Below are 10240 nucleotides of genomic sequence, written 5' to 3'. Positions count from 1 at the left end.
ACATTTATTTATTTGTTTCCAAGTTTAACCGGTTTCATTTATTACCAGTCATAAAAAATGCTTGTTAGAAACGTCAAACTTCTCATCTGTTACAAGTTTTAAAGCGTAATTGATTGTCACTTTCAGTTTGTTTGTTTTTTTTTTTTTTCAAAAATCAAAATGTCAAAAATGTCCCTTTTAACATATTTCAAATTTTTATTTATTTATTTTAAATTTGTTACTAGTTTCAAACCTCTCGTTTAAAGTTTCAACATATAAAAACAAACAACCCATATATGCTTGATCATTTTACCCCCACAGCCATCAAGCCCCAAATGTAACACCCTGTTATCTGTTTGCTGGCCTGATGTGTCACGAGCTCTCTTGCTCTCATTTCAACAGGAAACCACACGCTGCAAAGACAGGAAATTTGTTCTTTGCTAGTATATAATGTATCATAATAGACCTTGTTTTATACTAGCCTTATTTTATAGTTTAAAAAAATTGTCTTGTTTTATACTTTAAAATGAAAACAGTTAAAAAATGTTTTCTTGTGCATTAATACTGTTAATGTTGTTTAACACAATTGTGACAGTAATATTATTACATGGCATGCTTTGTTTGGTTTTATATTCATGTTTGCTCTCAGAGAAGCCCAGGTCCTTATATAACATTATATATAAAAGGTTTGAGAACCCCTGTATTATACAGTTGGAATCAAAATTTTTCCACCCCATTGCAAATCAGGTTTATTGTCAGAATTTACAGAATTTCAGCTGTTTACAAATAAACAAATAAAAAAAAAGCAATTGAAATAGTTCACCACAACAGCTGCTTCAAGTGGTTTCCCCAAATTCAAATGACAATGCAACTTATAATGATTTCTCCAGTTTTAAAATTATTCAACCCCTTCATGGCAAGCATCTTTAGTACTTAGTAGAGCACCCTTTTGCTGTCATGGCCTGCTGTAAACAAGATGCATAGCAATACACCAGCTTCTGGTAGCATTCCTGAAGAATCTTAGCCCATTCCTCATGAGCAATGGCCTCCAGTTCAGTAATATTCTTGGGTTTGTGTGCTGCGACCGCCTTCTTCAAATCTCACCAGAGATATTCTATGGGGTTCAAGTCAGGAGATTGGCCCTGTAGAATTTTCCAGGACGTCCTCAGCAACCAAGCCTTGGTGTACAATCAGAATGAGGGTGAACATGAAAGTGACAGAGTTTATGATGGCTGGTAGTTCTTGGCAGCCATGTTTGTAGGCTGCTTGGTGTTACCTAGAGCTGCAACAACTAATCGATAAAATCGTTAATAATCGATTATGAAAAGTTTTGTCCCAAATGAAGTACTGTATGCTTACACTATGTGCTGTGTACTCTACCGTCTAGTGTATGAATTTTAAAAAAGGTAATATCATCTCAAATATAACACTAGTGTTTTTTTTTTTTTACTAACCGGAAGTATAACCCGCTTCCTAGTCGACGGCACATGATGTCATACACACGCTAGCATTAACAGAGTAGCAGTGTAGACGTGCTGATACACAATAAGAGCGTGAGTAAGATCTGTAATGTTAATTAAAACACTATGATCAAAAGTAAACACAAGTAAAATAATATGTCTAAAGACAGCGAGTAACAGAAACCACAAGGTGCAGTGAAAGGGAATTTTTATTATTAATTTAGGACTGTACTTTAATTCGGTGCTTTTTGTGCATCCATAAAAAATAATGCATAAATACTATAAAATAAATTTTATATATATAATATAAAATATACATTTTATTAATTTATTTTAGTTTATATTGTATATAAGTATTTATTCATCATTTCTATGGATGCACAAAAAGCACTGAATTAAACTATAGTCCTAAATTAATAATTATAGTATATGATATATATATATATATACTGGTGTGTGTGTGTGTGTGTGTGTGTGTGTGTGTGTGTGTGTGTGTGTTGGGTTCTTTTCTGTTTTGGACAAACAGTTGTGTTGTGCAGTTTTAGTCTGAAGTTTTGTCACGTATCAGGAAACTCTGGACTCCAGTTCCCATCAGCCACTGCACTGCACTACATGTCACATGACCACCAGCACCTGATTCACGTTCTGTTTATGAGCACTCTTGTGTGTATATATAGTCATTGTCTGCACTGTTTCTCTGTCTTTCGTTGTCTTAGATTTCTGTCTTCTATGCCACGGTGTTATGCCAAGTTGTCTTCGTTTTGTTGTACGTTTGTTTAATAAACTGTTTTGTTATCTGCGATTACTTCTGCCTCAACCTCGGTACGTGACAAGTTTATATTTGTAACACTCAGTTTGTGGATTTTACTTTAAATGAACAAAAACAGTGGTACTGAAAGTTTGCCCCGCCCCATCCGATTAATCAATCAATCGAAAAATAATTGGACAACTAAATTATTATGAAAGTAATCGTTAGTTGCAGCCCTAGTGTTACCTGATGTGGATGCAACGCCTTTTCCAGCATTGAAGTGACACCTGTGAAAAACTCTATAAGCAGGACATTTACAAAAAAAAAATAAAATTCTGAAAACAATCACTGCTCCTAGTACTGTTAGAGAACCACCCCCCACCCCCTCCTCAGTGGTTCACTAACTCCTGTTGGAGGGTATACTTAAAGGGACAGTTCACCCAAAAATTTTAATTCTGTCATCCATTACTCCGCGTTATGTCATTCCTAACCCATAAGACTTTCGTTCATTTTCGGAACACAAATTTTTTAATTAAACCTGAGAGATTTCTGTCCCTCCGTTTAGTCCAAAAAGTTCATAAAAGCATTGTAAAAGTAATCCATGTGACTCTAATGGTTTACTCACAATTTTCTGAAGCGATATGAATGCTTTGCGTGTGCAAAAAACCTAAAATTAAATCTTCATTCACAAAATATCCGCATAGATCTCTGACCCACGTTCACAAGAGAACCACGACACATGCGTGTTGTGTTGACGAAAAAGTGGGCAAAAAATGCAAGTCTTCCTCTTGATGTCAAAATCTGCAGACATCTTTGTTACAAAGATTATTCTATGTGACTCGGTTTGTGTACAGCATCCACCTTCCTCTGTTCTAAACAATGCAGCGCTTCCGGGTCCTGTTGTATTGCGAGAACGTCCACGCTTAAGATACACTATTTAAGCACTCTGTAGCATCAGAAGAGAGCTAATCATTTTCATCTATCAGGGGCAGTTCATACAGCTTGAAGACAGGTAGAACATAGACTTTACTATTGACAGTGATTTCGGCAGTGCATAAACGGCACTCATCACCTCAAATCACTTTGGTGCCTTTACCCACAGGCCATATTGCCCTAAGCAGATGATGATCCATCAACATAACTGTAACGTAAACAGCTAAGTTAGAGACGTCCTTGTGCCATTTTGAAGAATGAGGACTTGGCTAAGGCATTATCGTCTACATCCAAGTAGCTTTGCTGTTACATAGGAAACTTGAGTCAAAGAGGAACCATGCCACACCATAAGAAGCACGTTTGGAGTGATTGGGTCAGGATCAGAAATATCAGTGGCACGTCCCAGGGGTTTTGAATTGAGAACTCTTTCAACTTCTACTAATACTGTTCTCAGGATTCTTCTGTGACAGTATGATTCCCAAGTGGACCAAGAATGTACCTCTCTCACCCACGTTCCCCCAAAATGAGGGGCACTAGGGGGATTAAACAGGAATCATATTTGATGGCTGCAAATGATTCTTGGAGTTCTCATTCTCCTCCAGAAAAATTAGTCCCTCAGTCTGAAATCAATTCAAAGAGTTTGCCTCTACATTCAATACATATATTTAAAGACATGAGGAAACTGTCAGTATCAAGATTATGGAGTACATCCAGATGAACACAACAGGTTATTAGGCAATTAAATATGATACCCCATCTCTTTTCAGCAATGCATTCCGGGTGATAAGAAAGATGGCTTAAAGTGTCTGAGATGAGATGTTGGCAAATCTGACATTTTAGAATGTTTTGCGCTTGACCTCCACTTTTTGCATTCAAAATACCTCTCAAACCTCTCATTTAAAGTTTTAAAATGTCATTTTTAAATAAATAAATCAACCCATATATGCTTGATGATTCTTCCCCTACATCCATCAAGCCCAAAATGTAACATCCTTGTATGTTATCTGTTTGCTGGCCTGATGCCCATAGGACAGATGTTGTTTTATAGCTTGCTGCCCCTTCAAAATCCACTAATGCCTGCAAGCCTTCAATGTGGCCCAGGATGGAAGAGTCTTGTCATCATAATGCTTTATGAGGAATTTGGTGATCTGATTAGTGGGATGTAACACTACAGAATGTAGAGTATCTAAATCTAAGGTGTCTGCTTTACAAAGCCTACCCCAACACTGATTAAATCTGATTTTTGGTTAAATTCATATGACAAATCTTTGAAGCGATTCTGTTTAGAAATGCACTTACCAGCAAAGTTTCAGGTAGAACACTAGTATTAGTGTTACTTAGTGGTTAGTACGTTTGCCTCATACCTCCAGGGCTGGGGGTTTGATTCCCATCTCCCCCATGTGCGTGAGGTTTGCGTATTCTACCCATGCTTTTGGGGGTTTCCTCCGGGTACTCTGGTTTCCTCCCCAAGTCCCAAGAGATGCGCTCTAGGCTGATTGGCATTTCCAAATTGTCTATAGTGTATGAATGGGTGTGTGAATGTGTGCGATTGTGCCCTGTGTTGGGTTGGCATGCCATCCAGGGTGGCCCCTGCCTTGTGCCCCGAATTCCCTGGGATAGGTTCCAGGCTCCCTGTGACCCTGTGTAGGATAAGCAGTTTAGAAAATAGATGGAATATGGGTTTTCTCAGCTCAGAGTCATCTGATTTTCCATTAAATGTGACTATAGGCCATTGATCACTTGATAAGCAAAGGAAAGAAGCGCCTTGAGTCCACCTTTATGATGCAGCCAAATCCCTCACTCTCATTCCCCTTGTAATGTCATCGGCTGGATTATTCTATAAAATTCTATAAAAATGAAATAAATAAAACCGAATTACTCTGAGAATCAACATACCACCAAGCTGATAGCTGTGAGTTCAGTAATCTCTGTGATGCAGTTGTCCATGAACACTTTGTATCTGTAGGATTCAGACTGTAACCAAGGGAGTGCATTTGTAGAGTCAGACTAGGTAAATGTCTTATCAAGTGACAGACTCATCTCAGAATGAAGTGACAGCTGAGCTCTTATTAGAACTGCAAAAAAAATCAAGGCATTGGATTGATATAGAGCATTTAGAGTCCCTGTGAAGTGCCATGAAACATGCAGCATTATTTGATGTGTTGACATAATCTCCACTGAAACAGAATGCCAGGGCAGGACATTTCAAGTGGCTCCTGCCCCTTTTTAAATAGCCAATAGCGTTTAGCTTAGCTTACAGCACAGGCTAAGCCATACTTGACACAAAGCCATGAGCTGGCACCTGTTTCTTCAAAATGAATGAATTCAAGCCATTTCCTTCTTAAACATATTACAGTTTGAAAGTTGAATACAATTTGCACATTCAAACAGCCAAAGAAACATTCAGCAACCCATGCTTGCTTGTTATGATTTCTCTCACTCAACAACCACAACTTCAGCAAGTAGTGCTACTATACAAGATCTTTAATTGAGTTCTAGAAGAAGCAAAGTGCACAGAGTAGAGGTATAAGAGCCAGAGTAAGGTTTTTAAAATTTTTATTTTTTATTTTTATTTATTTATATATATAGGTCAGTTACCTGTTTATGGAAGAGGTGGGTCTTTAGCTGTTTTTTGAAGATAGTGACAGATTCTGCGGTCCGGATTGAGGTTAGAAATTCATTCCACCACTGAGGGACAGATAGTGTGAAGGTTCTGGATAGGGACCTTGAGCCACACTGAGTAGGCACTACTAAGCGTCGGTCATTAATCGATCGCAGATTGCGTGAGGGAACGTAAACCTTCAGGAGAGTGTTGAGGTAGGAGGGTGCTGTTCTTTGCTTGTATTTTCTTTGCTTGTATTGCTTGCATCTTTGCTTGTATTTCCTCATTTGTAAGTCGCTGTGGATAAAAGCGTCTGCTAAATGAATAAATGTAAATTTAAATACTGATGGCGTGGGACATTTTAGATTCTAGAGAGCATTTGATTGGACAGAAAACCTGATGAGAAGCTGAAGTACAGAATGATGTCATCAAAATTGTTGCTCTGTATTGGTGGTAGAGAGAGACTGTAAATTTTGAATGCATATATCTTCTAAATGTGAAATTTGTCATTGTTTTGGAGCATACTAGCTTATAGATAACCTTAAGGCTAAAATATTCAGACTAGCATAATAAACTCAGCCAAAAAAAAAAAAAAAGAAACGTCCTCTCACAATCAACTGCTTTTATTTCCAGCAAATTTCTTAACATGTGTAAATACTTGCATTAACATAAAAACATTCAACTACCAAGACATAAACTGAACAAGTTTCACATACATTTGACGAATAGAAATGGAATAGTGAGTCACTGAACAATGAGGGGGTCAATATTAAAAGGAACAGTCAGTATGTGGTGGCCACTAGCTTCTTTAAGTACTACAGTGCATCTCATCCTCATGGACTGCACCACATTTGTCAGTTCTTGCTGTGAGATGTTACTCCACTCTTCCACCAAGGCATTTGTGGGGACACATGGTTACATGTAATTTACCACTGCAAGGACAATCAGCTGTCCTTCCTGTCTCCCTGTATCACTGTCTTAGGCATCTTACATTACAGACATTGCAGTTTATTGCTCTGGCCACATCTGCAGGCCTCATGCCTCCCTGCAGCAGGCCCATGGCATGTTCACGCAGGTGAGCAGGAACCCTAGGCATCTTTCTTCTGGTGTAAAAAGGTCCCTTTAGTGTCCTAAGTTATTGTAACTATAACCTTAATTGCCTACCACCTGTAAACTGTTAGTGTCTTAAGGACTTTTCCACAGGTAAAATAATTGTTTATAGTTCATTTAACAAGCATGAAAAACATTGTCTAAACCCTTTCCAATAAAAATCTGTAAAGCTAATTTGGATTTTACAAAATGATCTGTAAAAAGTCTACTGAAATAGGGACATTTCTTTCTTTGCTGAGTATATACACAAAATACAAAACTTCAATTTTGATTTCATGGGGACTATAAGGACCTCTCTAGACCTTGCCATGATAAAGAGAAAGGACATCTGGATTTTGACTTGCAAATAGGTATGTTACTGATCCCTATACTTGTTCTGAGGCACCACAAAACACATGTAACTCTTTTGACACAGGTGGATCACCTGTGTCGGCAAAGCAGGAATACCATGGTAAGTGGATGTTAGATAAATCAGACAGCTATTTTTCCATTCAGTCCAAGCTTCATGGATTCATTTTCAGATAGAATGGGATCATCCCATTCTCTTTGCTTAACTGTCACAACGTGATTTTTGAGCAAGGACTACAAGGCACAACTAATCCCAATGGATCATACTGGCTTGCTACTTTGTAAATATTTCTCTCATATTTCTCAGGAATGGAATAACTTAAGTATCAGAAGAAAACTGCCCCAGGTACTCAATCCCAGAGTTCCTTCTTTCTCTTCCAGTCTATCATGATTCAGACACAATTCTGTACTCTCTGACAGGGCTTCAGATGGTAAACAACAGCTGACTCAATGCTAGCCCATTGTCAAATATCAAACTCCTTTTGCCAAGATGATGCCTAAGCCCATCCAACAGGTTCCTTGCTTCTTGGATGGAATTCACACTTTTGAGGCAATTGTCTACATAGATAAGCTGCAGTACAAAAGCTTGGATGGCTGGATCACAGTGAGTTGGTGACATGCTTCTGCAAAGCATAAAATGGCATAACAGGGGCTAAATGTGGTACCAAATATTAAGACTTGCCACTGGTAAATATCAGGGATGTTTTCTTTTCATTCCTCTCCATAAGAACCTCAGCAAAAGGCGGTCTTCGGGAAGCAATTGTACTTGATGAAACACTGAAACTTATTGCCACTGATGGCCACATTATGTTGCCAATCTCTGATCATTACTCCTATTAAAGAAGCCACTAATGATGTAGTTCCTCTCTTGGGGGCCTGCAGGTAGTGAATAGGCATTGTTGCGAAGAGCTTTGACTCTGTAATACAGTTGGCCCTTGGAGTGTCTTGTTTTCAAAGAAGTTAGTGTACCCAGTGGCCCAAGATGTACGTGCTCAGCAGGTGTTATACAACCCCAATTCTGAAAAAGTCGGGACAGTATGGAAAATGCAAAAAAAAAAAAACTAACAAAAAGAGTCATTTGAAACTTCTATTCACCCTGTACTATATTGAAAACACATTATTAACAAATTATTTGATGTTTTACTTTGTGAATTTAATTTATTTTTGAAAATATACACTCATTTGAAATCTGATGACTGCAACACACTCCAAAAAACTTGGGAAAGTCGACTGTTTACCACTGTGTAACATCACCTTTCCTTTTAATAACACTTATTAAGCGTTTGGACGCTGAAGACACCATTTGGTTAAGTTTAGTAAAGCGGAATTTTCCCCCATTCATCCATTATGCATTCCTTCAGCTGCGGAACTGTATGGAGCCTTCGTTGCCTTATTTTGTGCTTCATAATGCGCAACACATTCTCAATCAGAGACAGGTCAGGACTGCAGGCAGGCCATGCAGCACCCGTACTCTCTGTTTACGCAACCATGTGCTTGTAATCCGGGCAGAATGTGGTTTAGCGTTGTCCTGTTCTAGATGGCAGCACATATTGCTCCAAAATGTATACATATCTTTCTGTATTAATGCTGCCCTCACAGATGTGCAAGTTACCCATGCCATGTGCACTGACACACCTCCATACCATGACAGATGCTAGCTTTTCGACCTGACGCTGATAACAGCTTGGACGGTCCTTTTCCTCTTTGGCCCAGAGAACACGATGGCTGTATTGTCCAAAAACTATTTGAAATGTTGACTTGTCAGACCACAAAACACGATTCCACTGTGCTACTGTCCATCTCAGATGAGGCTGAGCCCAGAGAAGTCGGCGGCGCTTCTGGACAGTGTTTATTTATGGCTTCTGCTTTGCATAGTAAAGCCTTAACTTGCATTTGTGGATGCAGCTGCGAATGGTGTTGACTGACGAAGGTTTACCAAAGTATTCCCAAGCCCATGTCAGGATATCCATTACAGACTCATGACAGTTTTTAAGACAGTGATGTCTGAGGGATCGGATATCACAAGCGTTCAGAAGTGTTTTTCGGCCTTGCCCTTTACACACAGAGATTTGACCAGATTCCTTGAATCTTATAATTATATTGTGTACTGTAGAAGGTGAAATGCTCAAAATCCTACCGATTTGTCTTTGGGGAATGTTGTTCTCAAAGTGTTGGATTATTCACCGACACATCTTTTGGCAGATTGTCGAGCCTCGACTCATCCTTGCTCTTTTTGGAGGTTCCTTATATACTATGATTAGACAATTCCCTCACCTGTTTCACATCACCTTCTTATTTCAACTCATCACATCGCTTTTAGTCCTAAATTGCCTGTCACATAATTAAACGTAATGGAGGTTAGGACGGATGCAAGTGCAGATAAGAGCTTTTATTATTGAGAGTCAGGCAGACTAATCCAAATCACAAGACAATAGCGTGATAAAAAAACAAGCAATGGGTCAGGCGATTGGCAAACAGGCACAAACTAGGCAAAACAGGAATCGAGAATGAGGGTGAGAACAAGATCAAAACCATAACACATAAACTCATAAACAAATGCTTGGTATATGCTCCGTACGCTCCTCACATGACTGCCGCCCGGGTGCTGAATGGGCAGTGCCTTTTCAGCACCACTGTTATGGACCACGGAAAAGCACATGGCCGCAGGGCGGGGTGGAGGAATAGAGCATTGCTTGCTCCTGATAATTACTGTGGCCCCTGACCTTTGCAGCCTTGCTTTTCTCTCACCTGACAGCAAAAAATAGCACTCAATAAGTGCTATTGAGCAGCCATGTTGATTTGACGTCACTTGATGAACTCAGAGAAACTCGGCATTGAGGATACCAGCCAGTTACAAGTTATGATGTCTTGTCAAATGCAGCATAAGCCTTTAATGGCCAGCCTATGGACATTAACTAGGCTACCGTTGAAGCTCATCTATGTATTTATGTATTGTGCCTCTGACTGATGTTCCCTCTTTTCTCAGCTTCAAACTTCCTTTTTCCCATAGACAGCGCTCTGATCTTCATGAACCTTTGATGATTACCTGATTACTTAAAA

The sequence above is a fragment of the Ictalurus furcatus genome, chromosome 18 (assembly GCF_023375685.1).
Source record: "Ictalurus furcatus strain D&B chromosome 18, Billie_1.0, whole genome shotgun sequence".
Classification (NCBI taxonomy): Eukaryota; Metazoa; Chordata; class Actinopteri; order Siluriformes; family Ictaluridae; genus Ictalurus; species Ictalurus furcatus.
Note: the sequence above shows the minus strand (reverse complement) of the source record.